A 26994-nucleotide genomic window follows, 5' to 3' on the forward strand; every position below is an offset into this window, starting at 1 on the left:
TACGAGAGATGGAAAAAGATACGCGCACTCTCTTTTATGACGTCTCGTAGTTGGAGATCCCGGAGATCGCGACAGGCAGAAAGTGCGACTGCAGTCACCGGAGTCGCTTGCTTTTCTGCATTCTTACGGCATACCGTAGCGCGGGCATTATGAATATGCAAATCGGCGAACAAGGATAACGGGTGCGTTGACCAGCGCGTTTAGTAGACGCTGGCTTTCCTATCGCCACGCCGACGACGCGTAACGGTCCGCTCCGCAAAGATCGATCAGTGATGATTTTCGTTTCGGCGACGAGCGTCGCGAGGGAGAAAACCACAGCCGTATCGACATCGATCGGCATTCAGCGAGATCGTTACGATCTCGGTAACATCTCGCACGATTCGTTAAAGTTAATTGGGCCTGACAAATCGCGCGTCGCCGAACACTTGTCATAAAAAAAAAAGGAAAAATATTCTAATCGGCTCGCATTGAAGTAGAAAAAGCGATTACAGTTACACCATCGCTCGCCCGTTGGAATGCGCCGTTCCGATTGAGTGGGCGATGGTCTTGGCTCTCAGAGCGTGACGCTTCAGAAACGCACATAGCAAATTTAATCGCGCGTTTATCGTTGATAAATCGAATTATTACTGCAGTTTTATAATAATGCTAGAATACCAACCGAGTGTATCAAGGTATACTCTTAATAACTGATGGTTAATAACATGTACGTGTGTATATGTCAAAATATTATTGATCAGAAATATTCCGTTATTCCTGATTAATCTAAAAATAGCGTTCCTAATAAACGGATAGATTACATCACATATTTTTGGTTGCGCATATTGTTGGTCGCATCTTTGGATTATCAGTCAATGTGTAAATTTTTCTTCCGTTTATAACGGAAAATATGCGCGAGTCGAGGATTTCGCATACTTTCCACTGTGACCGCACTTTTCCACTTTCAGCAAAACACTTGGACATTCGCCAACATCGCCGCCGACTCGTAAACATAATATCAAAGATTAATTTCGCACTTGGACGCGGTAAAAAATTGCGGTCGGCCGAGCTCTTCCTCCTCTACAATTTGATCGTTTATCACGATCAATTAAATTTCCTGCGCGGCGACGATAATTGACCGACGCCATCACCCTTGTACGGAGATAATCTCCGTCGCAAGTGCCGATAAATGGCGGATTCGCGTGAACGCGAGCGTAGTCTCTGTACCGTGCTATCATTATTTTACGAGATACGTTTTAAGCGTAATAAATTCTATTGTGCTCTCTCTCTTTTTCTCTCTCTCTTTTTCCCCCTCCCCCTTACATGTGCCGATTCTTTCGCACCCACGCAAACGCACGTCCGATATGTTTCCTCGAAAGGAAACCGATCCCAATCTGCAAACAGACTTTTACGATAAATACCACGAATAATAAATCGCGTGCACACGTACGTGTAACAAAAGATAGGACGTAAGTTAACAAAATATGTATATCATAAATATTGTATGAATCAGTAGATATCCGTTCTATTAGCATTAGACATTCTGAATTCACTGTTTTACGGGATGTAAAAGTTTCTCTAATATTCATTAACTATTTAGGGAAAACTAATAAACCTACACGTCATATTAATTTTAATAGAATGCTTGAAAATAAATGTGTAGTACTTTTAAAATAAACAAATCCAATAATTACAATCACGATTTATTGAAATAAAATCCGTATAGGAACTAAGTGGACGCTTTACAACTTTACCTACTAATTTATATTATTTCTGATTTTAAAATTCAAACTGCTTGCAAAAAAGATTCGTATAATTACTCTCGTATTAACTGCTTAACCGTAATGACATTATCTAATTAAATATTAATGCGTGCAAGTTTTAAACACACATAAATAGAATAGCAGACTATGATGTCCTTTTTATAACATAAAAGAAGCGAAAATGTATGTGATTAGACCAATCAGTCTTCCTGTGCATTTCTTTTGCATCGTGACACTTGCAACAAGTTCGATATCGTAATGATGTCGATGCGATCGTGAACACGCATGATTATAAAAATCAATATTTTCCATATGTCTCACAGGTTTTTCTTAGTCGTCGAGGATCGAGCACGTTAATGCCATTTTCGCACATATGGTCTCAAATAATCAGGTTAATTCGGTTCTACTTTCCTTCGATTCTACTTACTTCGGATCACTTTAATTGATCTTTTATAGCGTATAGAAATAAATTGTGTTTCAGGACATGTGATTTTATCGATTTAAATCGTCCGATTTAATAATAGTGCATGTCACGCTCTGCAGCGTCGACGATTTATATGGGATGGGAACGCATTTTGTTTATAAAGGGGGAGGGATATCTGTTTAACTTAAAATAAATTAGAAAATTTGAGGCATATGCAAGAACGCTGGTTATTAATCTTTCTAAATAGCATCTGTCACCGTTTACTCTGGACGGGTTTTCTTAAGAATATGTTTATATATTATTATGTGCCGTAGGATTTCTACGGTTAGAAACGTCGGTACACCAATTAGCCGTAATGACGTGTTTCTACGATCGACGATTTCTACTCCTTCATGCTGATTTCTCACGTTAAGTATGCGCGTTAGGTACAAACTGACGATGGCCTCCGATTAGGATCCTATAATTTCTCTTTCGATCTACCTCATGTACATGCTGCTGTATACATACATACATACATATGTACATACATACATGTATGTGTATATACATGCAGAATATCTTTTGTTATGCAACATGCGAAGGCATTTAAGTACCAAAAAAAGTAAATAAATAAATAAATAAGATATCTATATAATCATATCCGCTTGCTGTATATATATATATATATATATATTCATGTAACAATTTAAATCAATATCTTTTACGTTTCACGAGAAATTTATAACAATTGCTTGATGTGTGCATCGTCATTTCTATAATCACAAGAAATTCTTCACCTACTCATGAGAATTAATGACGAATAGATTAAAACGTATGAAGTTCGTTATACGTTTTTAGATTGTATTTGTAGATCTTGTAAGATCCTTTCAGAGAAATTTGCGCAAGATTACTCCTATTGTGGCGGCCATTATCGCGATCATTACTTTAATCAGATTTTTCCGCAAAATGCTATCTCTTGAGAAATTGCAGACGCTCGTCCACGCGGCGAACGAGTTCGGAGGTATTATGAAATAAATCTCGTTATTGCTTGGCCGAGGAAGAAAAGCGGGCGGTCAGTTTTAATTAAAGAACTCGAGGCGTCAGCTGCTCCTTGCCAACGGCTCTCCGGTTTCCCTTCCATCCCCCTTTTTTTTCTATCTGTGCATTGCGACCGATATCGTCTACGTATACGTCATAAAACTTGCGGAGTTGATGAAAAAAGATGGTGTCTCCTAGGGAATGATAATCCCTCGTATACTCGTGCACCCTTTTGACAGTCTCTTTGATTGCCAAACGTATTCTGCTAGAAAGAATTGCTTATTTGACAAAGATAATTAAATGTAATAAATGAAAAAGTGCCCTGCCATCTTTCCAATTCATCAATTAAACGTGTTAAAACATATATTATTGAGACTAAAGTATAAACGTAAAGTAAAATTAAAGACTATTTAAGTTCATTCGTGAAACGTGTCATGGATTTCAATCAGATATTGAGAGTTACTCAACATCCATTTTTTTTTTAATTCAAAATCGCAAGACAGTCGAGGGTAGAATTTCTACGTTCAGAACGCGAGACAAATATAAAGCCAAAGAGTAAAGGAAAAGGGCGCGCTGTTTATCAATTTAAATATCAGCGCAATTTTCAGCGTTTGAAGTTCCTGTGTTAGTATCTTATGTGGACACAGGGGGAAGAGCGCAATATGAATTTACAGGGAAAGGTTTACTCGCGATTACACGCGCCTCCGGGGCCGGTGCCTTTATCATTCGAGCGAATGCACTATATGCCGAAGCGTGTGTGCTACATCATAGATGCAACGTTTTATGGGTCGTACAGGGTGACCTTACGAGGCGGGCACGATGAATTCCGCGAGACCCCCGCCCGCGCCGAGGAGATGATATAATCCGTTAAAACGCGAAGAGCGGCGACTTCGAGTAACCAAACATCGCGAAATCCAATAAAGTGCCGCGCTTGACGAAATAATGGTAGACCACTGGCACGGCGAGCAGACGTAATTGACTCGGTAATGACGAGGTAAACGGACAGTTCTATTAAGCGCCCCGGCTACGTGCTCGGCCGCGTGCGCGATGCATACCGGCACGTAACCGATCGCGGACGCAGAACTAATCGCTTTCACATTTCGCAAATGCGACATCGCGCAAATGTCATCGCGACCAACGTTCGATTTGTACTTTGATGACAATTAATAATTTCTTCCTCGTCGCCGAATTCCGTATCACGTATTGTACGCGAAACGCGGGTTCGTAAAAACTAGAGTAGAACCAGACGGCGCATCACTTTGTGGAAAATGTCTCGTCTCTGCGTGTATTTTTTATTAGACAGATTGTCAAAACAATCCATTTTTTAACCATTCATTTACAGTCATATTTGTGGCTAAATATAAGAGTATCTTGAAAGATTAATTATAAATTGTCAATTTCTGTTAGAAGATATGGTATAATATATAGAAAAAAAACTTTACTTTTCTACATACAACAAAAGATATATTTTATAACTTACGTAAAATAATAATTATAGCTTTTATATTTATGAAATTGTGACACAGAAATTAATGCATATAAAGCTGGAATATTTTATTTTGCAGAAACTTAAAATATATCACAATTATATTATTTAAATATATCGGTAAAATTGCTGGCTTCCTAGGCAGATCTTTCGATTTGATTCGTTTTGCTCATCGTATTGATGTTATTTTCTGATACAGTTTAATAGATTCATACAAAAAAGATATACGTTAGATTAACATAAATTAGCATAGAAAATGCTATCTGCGTATTATTAAGCGAAATCATATACCTAGTCATTAATCATCGATTATAACAGCATCAACATGAGTAAACATCTCTTGGACTAATTAACTTGCTTCTGCGCGGTAATTCAAACGTAGAATAAAATCACAATAAACGTAAAAGAAGTTATCGTGTCAGGAAATAATCAGCAGATGACATTTTAATCATATACTTGCTGCTAACACTTTATATTTTTTTAAATAAGGAAAAGCAATGATAATTATGTACAACTATCTCTCTCTTTCTCTCTACTTCCTTCTTTCTTTCTTTAAGTCGGTATATTTTAAAGAATAAATCACAAATGTGCAGGGAAAAAGAAAATTCGAAAAAACCATATAATTAGCGAATTTAATTCAACAATATCACACATTGCATTAGACGCTGTAAAATTTCAACGACTAAATTTCAACGACATTGCACGAAAGTACAACGCAAACTATTAGACCGCGCAAAATTAACGGCAAGGTGGAAAGCTGAAGTTGTGTCCCCGAGACAGCGAGAAAATCCTAATGAACACCGGCCAGCCAGCCACCAACGAGCGAGGCTAGCATCTCCGTGTCTCATTAGCGATCTTTAATTTTCCAAAGCGAGTCTTCCCGGGCCATTCGGAAGCAGTTGCCACGCGGCGTTGTCAGCGGTGAGAAGCAAGAAAGAAGAGAAGAAGAGAAAAAGACGAAAAAAAAAGAAGAAATGAGGAAAGTGGTAAGGAACAACGAAAGAGAAGGAAAGACGGGGAAGGGGGAGAGCAAAGACAGCGGCGTCGGACAACGGCAAACAGCAACGGCAGCACGACTCGCGGTGGCTCGCGCGCCATTGTTCCCTCCCGGGTTCTTTATTTCTCTTCCTTCTCATCCTTCCTCCTCTTCCTCTTTTCTAGACGCGCGAGCGAGAGGCGCGCACCGTGGGCTTTATTGTGTTTGAGCTCGACGCTTCGCTCTTTTGTTTTGTTTCGCGCGCCATTAGAGGGGCTAATTGCCGCTCATACGCGATCGCCTTTTGTTTCCTCCTTTTGCCACCTTTTCCCCCCACGACCCTCTCTCTGTCGTCTCTCAGCCCTCCGGTTCACCACTACTATCACCACCTCCTTGTTCTTTTGCTCGACGCACCCCAACCGACACCACCGACCACGATTCCGACCGCGAAGGAAGGCTGAGTCATAACCCTCACTCTCTCTCTCCTCTCGCGCGTTCCTCCACTCTTGAATATAGCCCGTACCTATGCTCTTCCTCTCGTCGCTTTCTCGTCGCACCCGACTTCCTCCGAAGCGACGCGGAGAACCTGTCATTCCGTCCCCTTTCCTTTCCTCGTAGAGAGAAGCGATCGGTTTTTGTGTCGCGTCCTCCTCTTCATCTTTCGCGTTTTCGCCCCGACCGCGCGCGCGACTGGTTCTTTCTATCCTATCCTCGGCGATGCGGGACCTCGCGAAAGGAAGCGAGAAAAGGAGGACAAGGCTGTTACGGAGAAGAGAGCAAAGGGAGGGACGTTTTAACGCGTCAACGCCTCGATGACCTCCGGTTTTTCTTCGACTTCTTCCACCGGTCGCGCATGTGTGACACTCTCTTGCCACCTCGGACTCTTTTCGAGTCCTCGCAGACACGGAATCGAACCGATCAAATGAGTTTATCGACGGATAAAAGCGGGAAAGAAATCGATCTGGAGATCGAGTCTGGAGAATTGAGAGTATCGAGCGATAAGTTGACAAGTCTAAAATGCGGACCGCTAGTCTAGCAGAACGCGGTAATGATTAAAAGGATAAATAATTTATCTATCGAGTGCGCGAGATAACATCGATTGAATATTATATTTTTAATGTAATTGACTTGTTAATTACTGGTTCTAGTTCCTACTATTTTTAGTTGGATATGATTACGCTGCAACTTTATCGTAAGCTTATCGTAAAAGGCTTAGAAATTGATCAGTTGCATTGTACATTTTACGCACTTAACATGGAGAAATAATAAACGTCAATATTAAATTAAACGAGTCCTAAAATAGATCGCATGACATTTATGAATTATTATAGTTATATAAGCTGCTCAATGCATTGCACGCTTTCTCTCGACTGCGAATTAAAAAAATTTCCACTAATTTCTCCTTACAGAATTTATTTATATATTATCATTTCTATAATTTCTTTATCCTCATTAATTGTTAATATCCTATTGTATACCATCTATATAGTGCAATAGAGTAAAAAACGAAAATAATAAAACGTTATCCGGAGAAAAGAAACGTCGTCGAGACAGAAACACGAAAAGCGGAACCAAGATTTTAGTGCTAAGAAGAAAGAGATCCGGCGATTTTAATTCGCCGGAAAGCTAATAATTCCGGCATTGTGCGATCCTTACCGCGGTTATTGTTTCCCTGACGAAGCTCGTATTCGCGACGAGAACTCCTCGCATTCACCTCCCATAGTATCTTTTTCATCCCGGGAAGGACAATGAATAAGAGAGATGTTGCTTTTCTTTTCCTCCTTGGCACATATATATAGTATATTGCGGCTTAATTATTGGCTTTATTATGACTTTGTGCTTCATTTAAGGAGGGAGTGTGTGTATGTGTGTAGAAAAGAAATAAACGAGAAAGGCAGAAAGTCTCGTCGGTGACAATACAATCTGTAGTTCTTTTCCTTTTCTATTAATAGCACTGTAATAAAGAGTTCCAAGTATCTCAGCTATTTCATTATTAATTTTGTTAGATAGCTCCTTGCTATCGATACTTTGTTGTAAGTTTGTTAAGGTAGCGCATAACGTTAAACATTTTTGTTAACGCATTCAGTTTGAGTACAATTATAATTGGAATTTTCATGCCTAATAGATTATGGCTACCGTATTCTCTTATTTTAATGTAAATCTTTATTTTCATTGAAGTAATTTGATTATTGTACAGTTCTTAATTGATACATTTTTCTCTTATTTTATGATGTTTAGCCTTCTACGGCATTCAATAAGTACCGTTATATACTAATTTCGTTCGTCTGATGCTAAATCGGAAAGATTGATTAGACTCTCGGATTTGAATATGCCTTGTGGTGGTATTACCAGCACTGCCGCGACGTACCTATATGAGAATACGATGTAAAAGAGCGACGAGGCCTCGAATAAAATTCACACGGAAGCAACTGAGCCCGTGCCACGAACTCGCGACTAACTCGCGTGATTGCAACATTGCGGGTCCGAGTAATTGCGGTGCCGGCGCGAGGCCGATTTTCTCGGAAGCGATTCGAGAAGGCGAAACGTCAGCTGACCGTATTGTAGTTCGCGCGGAAAGAGGAATAAGAGGGTGGGCACGAGGACTGGAGGGGGCGGGAGGTGCAAGTGAACACGGCGAGGGATGAGACGGCGGGAAAGAAACGCGCATATTCGCCTGTCCAGAACGCATGAGGGGGAGGGCAGGCAGCATGGCATGTCCCCCCTAATTATAGCAACAATAAAACAATTTTGATAATTATCTCAACTAGTGTATGGGAACACACGGCATTACGGCGGGCACGTCGCATAGGCAGAGAGACGGAAAGAGAGGCGAACAATCGGTGAGCGAAAGAGAAAGAGAGGGACAGGGTGGGGCGGGAGGAAGACGAAGAGGAGAGGACACGACGACCGGGGCAGAATAATGACAATAATTACCATTTATATGCAAGTGCCGTCATTACCTGCACACGAGCAGAGCACGCATTCAATTTCGTATCTAATTTGAATAATTCAAACAAATCTCTCCTTCCTGCCCTCCTTCCTCTGCACGCTTTATAATCCCAATAAACGCGATGAGACATCGACGGCGAGTCGCTCGCTTTTTCAGTACTGACGACGACAACGACAACGACGATGACGGCGACGACGACGGCGACGACGATTTGTCTCGTACCCCCGATTTTACCCGTACGCTCCGAATTGGACGGCGACAGTATCTCTTCCTCGCCCCTCCGCTTATTCATCCCCTATTGTTCATTCTTTTTATTGAGCTAACGAGGAACCGCGAAATACACAGGCAGTTCTCGCCGATCCGCATGGATCTCCCTGTACCGGGCATGAGCGAACGCGATTACGCTACATCGCTGTCGGGCAAGTCGAACTCACTTGCGACAAATTAGCATTTCTAATAAGAATCTTCGGGACAAAACATCAACGTGACGTCGATTCGGCGGAATTTATGAAGGATTCGTAGTCACGCTACGCGACCCATCGCGACCTATTTGGCTGCGGACATTCTTAAGCTCGATCTCATAATTTTGTCAACATCGTCGATGAGCCTTCCGGCAGTCATAAGCCACGCAGCAGTCGAAATGACAATTATGCAAATAGAAGCGGCTCGAATTGTACGAAGCATTCAAGTACGGACAATTACTTCTCGATGTAGATCGTTAAGTCGATTTCGTATTCGATTCACAATATTTTCATCATCGTGTATAATTTTATTAGTGATATCTATATTATTATGTAAAATGTTATGTCATAAATTATCGTAACTTATCATCCTAATAAAGCGATAAAGAGACGTACTCTATTTTTCGGAAAAAGTTTTGATACAATTCTAGATTATCATGTTACATAGCAATGCATTATACGAGATGTCAAAAAAGATAGAAATCGAAGATCTAAATAAACGGAGGTAAGTTGGCTGTGTTTCAAATAAACATATTCATCAATCATATTAAATACATATTATTTATAACGACACATGTTATATAATTGTATAGTACGTATCTCATTTGAACTTTGCTTTACTGGAATTCCGTAAAGTCGATAATAGTCGATCAATAATAGTCCAGGCCAATATGTCTTGAATTTGAAGCCAAAAGATAATTAGCGTATTAATAGTTTATTAATCAATACATGAGCAGACGCATTTAGATTATAAATATAGATTTTACAAGAATTAGTCTAATCTTGACCATCCCTAATTTTGCAACGATTGAAGTATGTAGCTGTAAAACTTTCGTCATATCTCTTTAAAGAATACTTGCTAAAATTTGGAAGAGTTTTAGAGAACTTCTTTTTCCTTTTTAATAACGGTGAAGAAGTGAATTTGGTTTATTTTTATATCTAGACCTTTGATTAATATCTAACGATGGGACAGTTTTTTTTTTTAGGATATCAAAGAATTTGGCACCTATCCGAAGCATCGCCGGCAACGGCAAGTGTGTTTTGCTCGTTCGCTCGGTCGTAGCAGCAGCAAAGTGGCCCTATCAATATTAATCGCGATATTTGCCCGGCTTGGTCCTTGTCGAGCTCTCTATTACCAATTAATCCGATCGTGCGAAGTATGCTGCGGCGGGCAGCTAGGCCACGGTGCGCGAAAGAGATAGGAATAAAAAAGGAAGAGCGACGAGGCACACAAGGTTGGACGACAGGGAAGAAGAGAAAGACAAAGAGAGAAAAAGAGAGATATATATATGACTGTGAAGAGGAAGAGAGAGCGAGAGAGAGAGAGAGAAGGATGAGAGGGACGAGCCGTCAACGGGTTAGATATTGTGTCAGTCGAGTCGTCCAGCATTAAAAGTAATTACGACGTGATTGACCGAGGGCTTGTTGGCCGAGGGCGAGGCGACGCCGAGGGGGAGGCTAAATCATCGGAGTGACGCACGTAGCTCGTTGCTGCCTCCCAATTATACAATCAGCGAGAGCAAAGCGCGCGAGAGGTATCGAGGGGTGAAGGCGGCGAAAAAGATACCGAGAGATAGGGCGAGGGGAGAGCGACGCGGCGGAGATGTCGGTCTCTTGCGATGCGAGAAAGACGAGGAGAGAGAAAGAGTCAGTGGCGGAATTACGTCAGGAACGTAGTGGGTAGCCGTCGAGATTGACGAAGATCGGTGCCATCGTGATGATAATTGCGCCGCGAAACTGGTGCCCGCTAATCGGGGTTAGTGACAGCATTCAAACCACTCTTTAGCGACTCTACTCGAAGCGTTTGTCAAAAACCATCTTAAGATTTTAAAATAAAGAATTATTGATATCAGTGATACCGGATGAGAAGATATATCACATATATTGGTTATTAAGGCTCATATTATCACACAGTTTTTGCTGTCGTATTCAAATGACCTAATGATTTGCCTATTTCACGGTACTTGCTACAATTTGGAAGTTTGCCCAAGGAATTCATATCTCGTGCGAGATGATTGCCACACACACACAAGGGTAACTTGCGAAAGACTGACATGGCGTCAAATATTCGATATCATCAACGCGAGAACATCAGTGTCATCACTAGGCAACCGTAGTGCGAAGAGTAATCAAGAGCAGTGCGGAGCGACGAAACTTTGTTCTTGTACGCGAGCTTCTTCTCTCGTCACTGCGACAGGTGCGACATACTAATCTCGGTTTTGCAATGTTTCACGAGCGGCCAGCTTCGTGCTAATTCTGTATCTTTCTATTCGTACGTCGGACAAGAGAATTGCGACTCTGTTCTGTCTCTTCTAAAAATGTGGCGTGACAGGCGTAATAAATTAATGTGATATTTTACAGAATTATAAGAAGCGATCATTAGCGTGTTATTAATTCTAAAGCAGAATTGAGAGAGGCGAAATAGAACAAAACATTTATTATCCCAGCATAAAAATATTCACCTATCTCCGCTCGATAATAATTTGCATATTAGATTTATAAGGAAGAATTTTATAAATAAAGCTTAATCTTCATTCTTAATCCTAATTATAATGCGGAATATGTCGATATATAAAATATTTCAGATAAAATTGGAGATAACACGTTCGAAACAAGATTAGCACGGCTTGATTTAGTTACTCCCTCCAACTAATTCTCAATAATTTTATATCTGAAATATTTATTGCGAGATATTTAAATCCGTCCCTGGCCTCGAAGCGACTAACAATAAGAGAGACGTCGATGAAGCGAGATGGTCCGATCGCGATCGTTATTGTCTATTATAAAGCAGAGTAACTTGGCTTGTTGCAGCTGCTGATTCGTAGCTTCGTACATCAACGATAATATAACGCAATTCGCAATGTAGAAAATTACCAATCGCAATCGTAACAGTTCTAGATATAAATTAGACGAATGTGAAGCAAATACGAATAATATGAATAAAAAAGTGTGCATAGATAACGAAAATTGCATTATGTTGATATTTTTCCAGTTAATTTGTAGAATTATTGCCTATTATGTAATAATATAATCATACATTTTATATGTTTTGTTATATGTAATTCTATAGCGAATCATACATATAAAAAAAAGTCTTTTGTATTTTAGTGCACAAAACCCCCCCTGCATCAAAATTACGTTTATTGGCTTAGCTCGTATTACTTGATTCGTATATATAATAGCGCGCAGAAATATTAACTACAATTATTGATATTTCTATTGCGACAGATGCGCGGTACGTATTCTGTCCAAACGCGCGGACATATGCAACGGAAATGATGTCGCTATTGTTACTTATAACGCGAATTCTCCTTCCTTCGTATTCATCGCGTCACAAAAGACACAGTCGGAATCACACGACAAGATTAATTGACGTCCATTGCGCTATCGCGTGTTTATTTTCCCGAAATATCCGCCGTATTTCGCCGCGATGTACATTTCTTAGCAAGTTGAAATAATATCTTCACGATGATACTCGATAGACGCTTTCTACGAAGGATTAATGGAGCCAGTAATCCATCAATTGTTGTTTATCTAACAATTTGTTTACTTTCGAAACACCGATCTCGCGAGAGACATTCAATGGATTCAATCGCGAAAAATACGGCGGCGAAACGTCGAAGTGGCGACGAAAGTACCTGTCGCCGTTTGTATCCGCTGTGCATAGAACGAGCGACTTGAGGAGGGGGATAAAAAAATAATGTTTTGACTGCATTGTCACACAACGTTGTTATACGTCGCGTGCGCCCTTCGCTCTCGAATGCCCGTTGCTGAAGCATTTAGCGTTATGGAGTGAGCGCCAATCCAGAGACAAAGAGACGCACGAGTTGGCAAGGGTGACTCTTGGTATGACGATCGTACAATGGTTTCTATGAAACCTTTTCTTCGAAGCTACGGCCATTAATGGCACTCTTTCTACCCCCCCCCTCCCCTTCTCCGCCCCCTCGGCTCCTCTCTCTCCTTTTTTCTCTACAAGCCTCTCGATCGTTAGTTCCGTTATTTTCATGCACGGCCCGAGTCAACGACAGTGCCTTTTCATCGCTGCACTTGAATATTCTTATCGAATTAAATCGGTTTTCACGCCGCGTGAGCACAATTATGGAATATCATTGTCGTCGGACAGGTACACGACTCGTCGTGCGTTACAACCGCATTATCCTCCTATCGATAATGTGCACGTGCCAATCGAAGGTTTATAAGCAAATTTTTAAATTAGAATTAGTTAAAATAGGAAATAGCGTAGGTATGGCATGATAAATTGATGAATATTTCATGCGTATTTTAGAAACGATTATTATGCACTTACGAATCAAAGTTATAAAAATAACATTATAATAAATACATATATATAATATTATAGATATTATACACATTAATCGACACACACTTTATAATTATTTTTTTCTAGCTTTGATTCATAAATGCATAATAATATCGTTTTTATCCTTACTTATATAAGTCCGTATACTCTTTTTTAGAACTCGGTACGTATGGCATTTATTGTAATTTTGCAATATAGTAATTATTAATAAATTTGCATAATCTGCATAAAGTTACATTAATATACACATAATTGTATTTTACTATCGAGATGTATAAAAAGCTTGCGAGATTAATTCATTAGACCATCGTCAGCTGAGCAAACTGACGTTCATTCGTTCGTGCTGAAGCTAACATTGGCATTGCATACACGTAACTTCATAAACCATTCCTGTCTTTCAGCTTTGTGAGAATGCATAGAAAGAAATACAAACGACAAATTCTCAAGATATGGACTTCTATGACAAGTAGCAATTGTTATTATATAATAATATATACAATCTTCAATTTGACAATGTAATACGCAAAAAACAAATACCTATATATATACGACTGAAAAGTATTCCTCTTATCTATAAATAATATATTTTATGATTTATGTGAAGCATGCACGTGTAATTATCATATTGTTTTCTTGGCGCTGCTGGTTGATCGCGCTTTGAGAAATCATTATTACGACGAATACTATTTCAGTTTATTTTACGCCATTTCAATTTTTGTTTCATGCCAAATTATAATATAAATATATAATTAAGAATGGTTGGCAGTTATCTGGGTTTTATATATTTAGGATTAAGCGCTGCGCCAGGAGATGCTGCGATTCGCGAGACGGCCATCAACGAGACATGTTCCCGGGTGTAAAAGGTGGGCGCTCTGCGTGCGTCCGGCTGGAATTACGAGTCTGGGCGTTAAAATGTATCGAAAAGAGACGGCTGTATATACGCAGGGCGTATTTATGCGCATGGGCCCGGTCAGAAAGGCGAGGAAAGAGACAGAAGGAGGCGATCGGTATGGACGCGGCCAGCGGATCCGGGCTAGGTCGTTCAACCAACCGGCCAACCGTCGAACCATCCGACCGACCAGTCCGCAACGGTCGAAGCACCTTATACTCTTAACAGTCCGTACCAATAGGGAGGAAGAGAGAAGGAGAGCAGAGAAGATAGCAGAGCAAGAAAGACGAGATGAGGGAAGCAACCGGGAAAGAGAAAGAGCGGATGCTTAACACCATCGTCACCGAGTTCCACCAATGGCCTCTGCGTCCTCGCGCTAGCGCGAACTGGGTACAGGGGTCCAATCGTACAGAGAAATCGGCGTAAGCGAACGGCGAAGGATTGCAGCGCGAGGTGTGGGTCCATCCGAGTTGCAGAGGCGCTCTTAAATGCTCACCATTGTATCAATAACGTCACCGGCGTGAACGATTTATCGTGATACGAAACCTTCTTCGAGGACGCGACGAAGACACACAAGATAGATATCCTATCTTCGTATGCAATCTACATACGCGCGGTCGATACTGTCCCCAATATCAGCAAAAAGAAGAATCACCAATTCGAGCTTGATTGAGATGAATACATCTAGAGCCCGCTTTAACAGATTTTTAAGATACAGACAAATTTTTGTACTGATATCTCTGAGATATTAACAAAATCTCCTTTTTTTTTATTGAAAAAAATATACAAGAAAAAATTTTAGAAACAGATAAAATAAACGTAAATATTCTGTAAGCTTTACAAATTAACAATATGATATAAAATATTTAATAATCCTAAATATCCTTAATAATAAAAAAAAAATTATAGTTTAGTTTTTTGGGTCTGCTTGAGTTCGAGAATTATCAGTAATTCTTTAACTTATTGTACCTTTTTTTCTAATATCAGAAAAAAAATTAAATAGAAAAATACAATTTTGCAAAAGGATAAATCAAAAGATACTTAATTCGATTTCAATGTTTAAGAGTTGAATCTAATAACACATTCTATGTATAATATGTATTATGGAGTCTTTTAATAAAATTATAATTATTTCATTAAACAATTGCTATAGGATTTAAAGTGATAGCCTAGCGACTGAAATTGCAACAGGGTGGTAACAATCAGTCGAATCTTCGTAACGTAACTCTTATCTTTAACAATTCTTGATCAGTTAAATTTCTTAAACTTGATTTTTTCTTTTACCCTGTTCTACTTCTGTGATTTTAATTAATGAAATTTGAATCCTCTGTTTTTCATTCATATATATTCCCTCTTTATATTAATTATACGCGCTCAAGAATATTTTCATTCAATATAAATAAAATCTATAAATGAGATCTATAAATGAAAACTATAAAAAATCAAAAACAGAGAGAACTCGCTCGATTCCAACTTACCAAGGATACGAATTGCCACTGACAATCGCCATTTTTGCTCGATAGCGATATTCGCAATTTGCGATGGTCCGTACGAAATACGACGCGACGGTAACAACGAGACGTTCGTTCTTCTCGCAAGGGCAACGATACGGAGGAAGGCGGATCTATGCCCTCGTGAAGATACTCTTAAACGTCCCACGGATTCCACCTCTGTCAAGCAGGCTCCTCCTATTTCGCGTGCATGTACATACACACGTTCGTTTGTTTCCACTTAGGTTGACGGAATCTCCTTACGTAGCACGACAATCCTGCACGACTCCGGATCGTTAAAATGCACGTAAGTAGAAATTGGAATTCTCCGTCCGGCAGGAAAGAGGGGTATACAACGTGAAGGAGGAAGCGGTAATACCGAAACAACTGATACCATTAAACGAAAGACGTTGAATACTAATGAATAGAAATCACCGTTCTTTGTCATTGCGGACGGAATGATGTCACGCGAGAAGAAGTTACGAGAACGCAAATCATATCACCTTGAGCGATGCAGATATTTATTTAGTCTTACTAGCCTAGGTTCATGTAAAAATGAGGGAGAAGCGAGGGTGCAGGGTATATTATGTATAATTAAATCTCTTAATTTTTAAGACAATTAACGTAACTCTGTATAATAATTATCTAGATAGATAAATTTAGGTACATTCGAACAACAATAGTGATGTATCTCTAAGTTTTGTATCTCTAAGAAAGCAAGCTTTATTTTTAAAAAATGTTTATGCAAGACTTCTCCCTTTCGTTCATGCGTTACATCCGGTATCTTATCACTTTACGCTTGTCTTTTGCAAACGTTCACATCGCAGTGACGCTCGTATCTTAGTGTAGGTTTTTGACGTTCCCCACAGCGAGGCTGATCTTAACACGTTCGTTTACCGAAGAGGCCAGCCGTCTGCGCATCAAATCGCGACGCACTAACGACCAAGAAGACTCGGCGCGGCGGCAGCACGGACCGGAACCGCCAGCAGTCGTTCCTCGGTCTCGGAAATAATATTCCTAAGTTTTTTTACGGGGCCACGCATCTTAAATAAAAAAAAAAAGAGAAACGGCAAAAGGTAGACGTGGCGGAGGTACAGGACGATGCCCGGGACGGGCAGAGAGAGAGAAGGTGGCGGAGGCGCTGCACCACGGAGAATTGAAAATGATGATTGGCGGTAAGCGGGCTGCCAGCGTTGATGGAGGAGCAGGAGGGCGGAGAAGGGAGAACGTAGAGAAGGCACAGCACGTAAAGGAGTACTAAATAAGAAAGCCACGAGGGAACGGGACCGGCGGGGGCCGGGAGAGAACCGCGGGCAATGCTGAAGGAGGACATCGCAACGATTCGAAGGGGGAGCGAGGAGGGAGAACGACCGCTGGAAAAAGAGTCGGGCAGCGCGCGAATTAAGTCGATCGCGGTGCGTGGAACCACATCCTTCGCGCCCGCTGCCTCCTTCGCGGATATCGCCTCTCGGTGTCCCGGTCCTTTCCCCGCGGGCCCCGTCCCGCTCCCGTATCGTCGGCCGCGCTCCTCGCTCCTACGGGGACGCATCGGCGCGCGTACCCCCTTCTTTATTATCGGCATCGACCATCGTCTTTTGTTTTATAATAACTGCCGCGCGGCTGCGGTCGTGCCGCTCTTCGCGCATCGACGATCTCCTTTTGCAATGCCGGAGGAACTCACCGCACTCCGGAGGAACGCAAGGAGGAGCCCGGTCAAGGGGGGGTCCAGAGGTTTATCGCGATAAATCGCCGATGGCCGGGTAGTGACGTCGACTGTGCGCACACATCCGTTCTTGGGCGCACACTTCGATTGTTATTCCGTCTTGTCCGGTTAGAGCATTACGAAATACCGAAAAGATTGTGTGTCTCTCGGCCTGTCGGTCGGTCGGTCGGTCGGTTGGTTGTTTAGCGAAATCCGGTGGTAATTTTAACGTCACAAAGTCGGTAGCTAGTACGATAAGCGCGTATCACTACGTTAAATCGTTTCGCTACAGTAGACAATGGGGTAATAAACTGTCGGAAAATCTCCTCTCTTTATCCAAGCTCGCTCACTGAGAAACGAGTCGCGTTGGCAATTGCCGACATTGCTGGATTATACAGATAAATAAAATAAATAATTCGATTTTTATAGAACAGGTATTATAGACCCATAAATAATATAGATTAGTAATCGATTTGATAGCAATATTGGTCAAGAAGCAATATTGGCTAATTTCGTAGCACGTTCATTTTACTGACAGTTAGATTTGAGATAGAATTGAGTAAGATAGATCGAAGTATATGAGCTTAATATTAGTACATATATGTCGTGAAAGTCGAATTATAGCGATTTAGATCATAAAAGCTCTTAACAAAATCGTCTTCCACTCGCCGATCTGCTTAACGAAAAGATACACGGGCACTATTTTACGACGTGGCCTTTTATTAAATATTCCTGCATCGGATGAGACCAAGTTACATCTGGTCCTCTCCTCGTCGGAGACGGAGATGCGAGAACGGATAAGGCCGCGACAACGGGGGGCTATGTCTCGGCGGAGCGCCCTTAATTCGGCAATAAAAACGCCGGCTCACGTATATTATTTTATTTTTGGTACCCGGACCGCCGCGACTTAAACGCATCCATAATTACCGGTGTCTACGTGAACCGCTTAACTTATCGCGCGCTCCCGCGCGTACGAGCCTAATTTATGCGTGCGTGGATTTTAACTCCCACGCCGCGCTCTCGGGAGAGTGCACCGCACCGCACGTTGGATTGTCCGTGCCCACAAATCCTGAATGCCTTGCGTATACCTGTCCCCGGGGCCCCGGCAAGAGTTATCCGCGTCGAGTTGCGACGAGCTCCCGATACGCCCGACACGAATCCAGATCAGCCGCATCGGTTTTCGCGCGCCGACTGGAAAGCGAAATCGCGCCGCCGCCCATAAATCGCGCGGCAAGCGCGCATTTCACCGAACGGACTTGCATTCAATCGGTTCGTACGCCGTTGTATTTTTGCCTTGTATTCCTGTGATACGAGTATGACGTGTTGCGATATCGCGTTTCGCGAATAATGCTGCTACTCGGTAGCATGTACATTTTCTTACGCCAAGAAAGAAAATATTTATTACATTGCGATAATTCGACTTCAGTGATATTATTAATTAAAAAATCTCCACAACTTTTTAGGTCGTGCATAGTTAGTCTATAAAAAAAAAACGTTAAAAACAGTTTTAGCAAAACATGAAAAGCAAGTAGGGGAGCGATTTAACCGCGAGAGACGCCAGAGTACCTGCTTAAAATTGTTCGCTCGTCATGTTGTTTATACCAATTGTTCGAGAAGTTCGGTCGAATCGTAATACCTACGGGAATGTGTAACGAGTGAGCTCATCTTCGACGAGAAAGCATTATACAATACGTAGGGACCACAGGCGCAGAGAGAGAATAATGCGAAAAGCGCGGGTAAGCGCACGCTATGGAGACGCGAAAAAAAAGCACGAGCGAAAGATAAGCGATGTTGCTCGCGCTCGCCTAAGGCAGACCCGGTAATTTTGTCGAATTGCGCGGCGATTACCGACGTACGGAGGCACGAATTTTCCGTTTGTTTGAGTTACAGGTTTACGCAAGGCCGCTCAACAACTTGCGGCTCTCTCGTACGAAAGGAAGGGCGATCGGCTATAAGCGAAGGAGCCGTTCCGGATGGCAGGGGTACGCTAGGGATCGGCGAGAAGGGCGCGTTACGCGTGCGAATGGTCCCGAAGACCGTCGAACGTCGAACAATGACCAGAAAAAAAGAGGACCCACGCAGTTGCTCTCTGTGTACCGAGAGGGCCGGTAATTTGCCTGATGGCCGGCGATTAACACTCAAATGAACGGCGGGGGAAACGCGCGGAACCTCATCTCGCCTCTGTTCTTGGTGCTGCTGCCCCTATCGCAGCTCCTTTGTTCTCGCGGAGGTTCCTCGCTGGATCTTTCTCTCGCCCTCTGTCCACTGAACAATGGTAGCGGCGATTCCGCACCGCGATTTTTCCGGTAGCTGAATAAAGAAGAAGGAAGAGGAGGAGGAGGAAGAGTGGAAGGAAGATAAAAGGAAAAAGAGAAAAAAGAATACACACGTTCGCGCGCGCGCGCGCGCGCGCCTTCTGCGAGCCTGCCAGAAGAAGGATAATTCCCTGTAAGTGGATAATGTCTTGACGGTGCTCCTTGCCTACGCAGTCAGGATCGTCGTCCTGGCTGGTCGCCTCCCCTCTCGCAGTCTTTTCCTCCTATTTCGATTCTCCTACCCTGTCTGTCGTTTCGCATGAAAGATCGTAGCCGATGGCTGGACGCTTTGTAGTTCAGTCTACTGGTCTATCTGTCCTACCTCCTCCCGCCACTATTTCTAACTCTAACTTGAATCTCTCCGAAGAAGCTTATTGTACAACCCGCTTTCATAGTTCCACCCAGTGCTCCCGGACGCACCTCCGCCCGTGGAATTCGCGTTTTTCCTTCTTGGCGTATCCCCCCCTCCTCTCCCCTGCTCCTCTTTCCGTCCGCGTCGGGCACTTCCCTTCCACCTCGGACTTTTATCGTGCAGGGATAAACCCGCGCTGCCGTTTGCGGCTCATCCTCCAATTATCCCTAATACAGAGAATACCGTGGAACGTTATTATTACTACCGTCTATTTGGAATTGTTGCTTTCCCTCTCGGCCTTCTACACCGCGACACGTGGTGAACCGTGAGTGTCGAGCGTATCCAGAGAATTGCCAAGAATAGTCTTCAAAAGAAAGGGGTGTAATAACAGAAGCTGTACAACAGCAAGGTGAATTACGATGCGCGATAAATTAAGCTTAATGGTGGATGATTATTCTGGTTTAGCGATTATATGTATAGAGTATAGAAGTCATAAAATAATATTAAAATTGTTTAACAATTTTTCGATATTTTGTTACATGATATATTGGGCAATTTCGAATATTTTTGCATATTTACAACTTCCATTAGTCGCTTCAAATCAATAGCGTCGATTAGATGAAGAAAACAAAAGTGTAATTTTAAATCGATAAAGGTATAAATGCTTCATTTTAGTTTCCCATATATATTTTCATTTGAATTCAAGGCGGAGTGGATGCTTCATTGCGAGATGTAAAAGAACCAACAACAGTTATCGTTTAATTCTGTCGATGAACATCTTCCTGTGACAGAGCTTCGTCCGTCCGATGATAGAGACTCGGACGATTCTTTGTTTGTCACTGTCGCGTCACCGTCAGGGCGCATTCGAGATGGAAGAAGCGAGAGGGAACGAGAGAGCGAAAGCGAGAGAAGCGGCTACCGCAAGGCCGTTGTAATTATTGTACTTCGCGGCGATTGTTCGAGTACGTGCGAACTGTCGGTACGAATCTCAGCGGCACACCGAACACGGTGGAACGCGGCAATATTCCTCGTCGTTATATCTGCACCGCGCACTTTAACTGCCGCGTGGCCGCGCGAGAGACCAGGCGAGGGCAAGACGGTCAAACGATACACCGCCCTGAAATCTACATTCAGTCTTCTGAATTTTATAGGCCGGCCGACGAAGAACGGCGATTCCCTCATACCGTGCCGCCACCGTCGTTTTTATGATGGGCATTCCCGTGACGGCTAAATACAGCGCGATGCAACGCGGCCGGATCATCCGCCAAACAGCTTTTTGCCCATCGATCGCGATGACTTTTACGATAGTCAAGCGCGGGCCGGCCCCCTCGCGATCATAAAGCCCCCAACAGCATTTGAGTTTCGGATGGTGGTATGCCGCGGCGTGGCGATGCAACGCAACGTAACGAAACGCAACGCGAAAGCCGAACGCACGAATCCCGTACGGAGAACACTCCACCTCTTCTACGCCTCTAAATGCCGTGGAGCGTATACGCGCGCGAGTGGTTACGCGAGAATTTGTATTCGTTATGCGCCGCCAGTTTAAGAACAATTTACATTCTTAGTCGATGCTACGCTTTCTTTGGGGCCGCTCAACATGGGATTAAGGTTCCGCAATTTCGGACTGAACGCTTCAACAAAATTTCAGATTCTCAAGTCAAACTCGTATGCATTCAGGTCGTCTTATAAAATGTTCGAGTTAAAGCTTGTTCTTGTGCCCTAGTACTTAAACGATCATTTGTCAACGATTTATATTCTTAGTTGTATTCGCACGTTTTAGGATCAGTCAATGCAATTTTAGCAAACGCAGAATGATATTTTGCAGGTACGGTATGACGCGCACGTTCGAGTGAAGAAGATCGTATACAAGTGCGCATACCGTTGAGAAGCATAGCTGGCAAGACAGTGAGAATAATTTATGGCGTGGGAAGACATTTGCATTCCGCGAAAGATGCTTCGGCATCATAGAGACGGTCGGTAAGAAACGAACTAGTAAAGAATGGAAAGGAAAGCAGGAGCATCGATATCTTTCCTTGCGCAATCTGGCGTAAACGACTTTACGGCGAGGTGCCCGGAGTGGTCATCTCTCCCTGAGCGTGGTCGAAAACGATCGAAAAATTGCGTGCGACGTGAACCAAGGGAAAGAGCGACGCGCGCCGGTGAGAACGGCTTCACGAGCGGCGCATCATGAAGAGTTCCCATGGATGCCAGACTTGCAGAGTCGAAAAAATGTATAACGTCAGCCACTAGTAGGCAAAGCACAATCCCATTGGCTCTCTTCCCGAGGCCCGCCGAGGTTCGCGCGAACAAGAACTCCGGCTAGATCAGACCATAGGCCACGTTTTCGAGGCGTATTCCGTGTTCCTCCGTGTCGACTCGCGCGAACAGACGGGAGGACGGGTGAACGATGAGCGACGAGCAGGCCGAACGGTCAGCGATCAGCGGAGGCCTCGAGACGGGCACACTTTTGTTATGAGGATCATATAATATTCCAGTCAGCCCCGCGGTTGAACAACGGGCATCGACGCTCACGAGCTGAATGACAATTCAGGAGGGGGGCTACGAGAGACGCTGGGTAATTGCCAGCTTCGCCAATCATTATTACGTGTGTCGTTGGATATGCCGCGCCGCTGATACACGGGGGGCACATAGATAAACGGGGCCCGCGATCCGCGAACTAACGGCGGTTCGAACGCGCGTGATTTACGTCGGTCAGCCCGCGGGAACTTATTGGCGTGTACTCGATAGTGATCTAAATCCGACGTTACGTCACTAACGTTCGGTGACTTTCGTCGAAATTTAAATAATATCGAAAAACCGGACAGAACAAATAGTTGGGATATTACCAGCGTGACATTATTTATGCACGAATTAATTTCTTAGATAATACGTTAAATTAATTCGTAATTTCTATATTATGAATTCCGATTCGAGCAGACTATGAATTTATGAGAGAAGTGATGTAGCTATAATTAACAGATAATAATGTAATAGAAAATTATTGTCGCGAATATTGCAGCAATTGAAGTTACATGTGAAAGCTTAACCGTATGATTTAAGCGGTCACGATCCGATAAATGTTGTCAATTAATGCATAGAAGAGATATGCATGGTAATCTGATTGTATTTGATTTAGCATGGGTTAATTAAAACGGTGCCGTGATCGATGTGCCGATTATTGTGATACTCTCGACATTGGTAACCGGATGTATAACGGCATTTCTCGATAAGGAAAGCCTAAATCAAGATCGGCCGGTAATAATTAATTATCGGTCACTATAATGTCTCTTCTACACATCAATTTAAAATATTTATAATCAGAGCAAAAATATGAATTTTTCATTGAATGATATATAAAAAATATGCTATACTGTACATTCAGCGAATCGATCATTAGATTACATATTTCGCATTCAATAACGTGAATGACTAAATTATTCACGTAAATTTCTCCACAATGCAGCATAAATGCAACACAATTTATCATTCAATTCAAATGACATACCTAAAAATAGCTGTCATTAGAAAACATATATAGATATTACTTTATCATCATTGAAAATGCGGAAATAATGAAACTATTACTGCTTGTAATGTGTTTATCGACCGTTTTAAGTATAAGTAAATTTTGATATGATATTGAGTTCTGTAAGAAAATTTTTTGATAAAGTTATTGGCATTGAGCTGTTACAGCTAAATAAAATGCCATGACACAATAAGAAGCATTACGATTGACTTAAATCATAAAATGGAAAAACATAAGATGGGAAACGCAACGAGGCGTACATGTGGATCAGGATGCAATAAATTATTGCAAATAATAATGTCGTCGCTGACTCCGGAGGGTGCTCGTTAAACAGAAGGCAACACAATCGTGTTGCTAATGACTCCGGTGCGGTGGAGTTGTTTCTTAGTACAACAACGTGGCGAGCGTAGATACTTCGTCACGCGTAGAGGATGGTGAATCCTGGCGAATCATTAGTAAGGTATCCACCTTGAAAGCTAGTGGTTTCCTCTTGCCACGAGGCAGATCTCGATCTGTACATCTATTGTCTACTCGCGCAAGAGAGGCATTTAATTTCCAGAAAAAAATGTCCCGTTTGAAAACAGATATGAACACAACTTCAGCCACTATTATGATGATTATTAAAATACCTATCATTTATATATAATTTCAATAGTCTCTAACAGGATAATATCGTTACGAGAAAACTTTTATCAACACAAAGCCGAAATCTCGGAAATAAACAGTCTGAAAAAAGAGCATCTACAATTTAAGGAAATTATCATAGGTTGTCCGGCGCGAGATTGTCCTAATGAGTATTGATAAAGTCATCTAATTACAGTTGCAGCGAATATACCTAAGTGAAAGGCTCGTAGGCGTGGCAGGAAGCGTACAATGGATGGGAAACCCGATAGTATACATAAAATATATGCGATCACAAAAACCCGCGGCTAAGAAAGTTGCGATATCGCGAAAGGTTAATTACTACGCACAGTATTATACGCACGACTAGTAATGCATTTCGATGAGAGGCAATGATATTTCCTTCAAGCGCGTAGCAATCATTTTCTTCGCTCGTTACGCTGGCTACTTCAATTTTTTTTCTCGACAGAGATATGCTTTGCTAACCGAGATAGTTATCAAGATAGTTATCAAGACAAAAATACAGCATTTAGCAAATAATTATTTCTTCGTCACTGATAAATCTTAAGGAATGTATTAACACATTTAAACAAATGTTATCCGTAATTACAGGTCAAGTTTCTTCGTTAGAAAAATATATCTTATGGATTCCTGAATTACAAATAAATAAATAAATAATTAAACGGATTCGCTTGATCGTGTAGAGAGAGTACGTATTAGAGAGAGGTTTCGAGTCTCTATTTCAAGAACGGTAACAGGACTTCGTGGAACACAAGCATTGGTAAGGACTTGTCGTGCAAGCGTTACAGATCTGATGGCACTAATGACGGGGTCCGTGTGTCCACGTGTTGTGACACTAAGTGACCACGAAAAGGGGGTACCACGAAGAAGTGACGATGATCAGTTTGTTAGGTTCCCTTGTCGGTTTGATAAATCGACGGTAACAAGTCGGGCCGAAGGGTAGAGTCCGGAAGTGTCATTATTTTTACAACATATCTGCCGGCTTAAGAATAATTTGCCGTGGTTAATCGGAATAAAGCGCCAGTCATGCTACGCCGTTGCGTTCTATGAACTATAAGGCATCGTTGACGGTCCCAGGATGACTTCACGCTTGGCACAGGTTGATCGTGCAGGCGTTAGGAATGTGATGACACTCGCAATGAAGCCCTAGCTCCAATATGAAAACTAACCGAGCATGAGAAAATAAAAGAAAGACGGCCCATGGGAAGGTGTCTTAAAATTCTTTTGCGTCTGAATACTTTCATGATGACATCACTGATTTGTATCTCTGCTGCTATCGTTTATAATATTCTCACATGTCCGATCGTTTATAACATACTGCGTGGAATAACCAATGTATGCGTCTGGAAATTACACTTAGCAACAGTCATCACGTCCGTATTTTAAGGAAGTACTCTCTTGTAATCTTGAATATATTCAAAAATATCGCCGTACTTCATTCTCAGATAACAGATAAAAACTATTAATAATTCTTATTGACGTTAAAAGTCGCGAAAGAACAAAATTTGATTTAAAAATAAAATCTCATAACACGTTAGTAAATTATATTTCAGAATACACCGTCTTCGTAATAAATTATGGTGTGATATTCTCGTTACCGCAGACGCATTTGCGGTAACATCTTGAAAGAAGAAAATTCCGAAAAGTCCGCTACCTCCCGATCGAATCTCGCGGTTCGGGCCGGCGCGGCGCGTTAAGGACTCCTCGTGCAGGCATCAGGAATCCGATGACGCTAATGACGAGGCTATGTGTCCGCATATTGACGCTAACTGGACTGACTACGAGGAAGACTCGTTGGTACCGAGGACGGTGCGGGGGAACGCGGAGGACGAGAAGATGAGAGAGGCAGAAGTGGCGATGCCTGAGCAGAAAGTATCGTGCAGAAACGGCGTGCACGAGGTAACAAACGTCTCCTCGAGGCCTCGCGAGGCGAAGAGAGGAGGTCGCGGCGAGGTGAGGAGGCCGTTTTCGAGCCGCGGAGATGATTTACCTTACAACTAACAATATCCCTCCTTAAGGCCCTGGCGGATTTATTGGTTCTCTCTCTTTCCACCGGAGGGTGTCCAGCGGGGATAGGGCAGTGCCTCGCGAGAAGTATCCAGAGAGAGAAGGAGAAAGACAGAGACGGAGGGGAGACGAGAAAAAGGGCCCCGGGCTCGAACCCGGCACCTCATTACCCGATAATTTACTACGCGAGTAATTAACTGGGCACACAAACGGTGCCACGTTATGTATACCCGGTGTGCGCGGATATACACCGCCGACGACTCTTCCTTCCCGGTACTTCTCGGATGCGTACGCTCGTATATTACCGCGCCGCGTCCTCCTGCCGATCTATTTATCCATTCGTTTTGGCGTGACGAGCCCTCGGCTCCCCGGCCGACCCGGATGCGCGCGATAAACGGTTCGATAATGGCGGTCTCGAGTGCCCAGCGAGAAAAAGTATTTACGACGTCTGCGTATTACATTTTATTTCCCTCGTTGATATTTTAGCACCACGATAATAGCGCGATAATTATGGTTTTTTATAGGTATATATTATAGCTAAGATAATAATAATAATATGTGCACTAACTTGTCGCAAGACGAAAAAGTATAAAATTGAGTTTCCGAAGAACTCTCTACTCTGGTTAAATTGTCGCGTTATATGTCTCCGTGTGAATAGATGTGAATTACATCTGTAAGCAGATCACAGCCGGAAAGG

General features: G+C 42.3%; 1 protein-coding gene across 1 annotated transcript in view; it reads right to left on the reverse strand.

Moving 5' to 3' along the window:
* Positions 1–26994, reverse strand: part of Zfh2 (Zn finger homeodomain 2) — a 370912-nt gene that overhangs the window by 313645 nt on the left and 30273 nt on the right. The gene's annotated exons all lie outside the window — the stretch shown is intronic.

Source organism: Temnothorax nylanderi, unplaced genomic scaffold (assembly GCF_030848795.1).
Source record: "Temnothorax nylanderi isolate EJ_2023f unplaced genomic scaffold, tnyl_v1.0 TNYL_tig0066_pilon, whole genome shotgun sequence".
Classification (NCBI taxonomy): domain Eukaryota; kingdom Metazoa; phylum Arthropoda; class Insecta; order Hymenoptera; family Formicidae; genus Temnothorax; species Temnothorax nylanderi.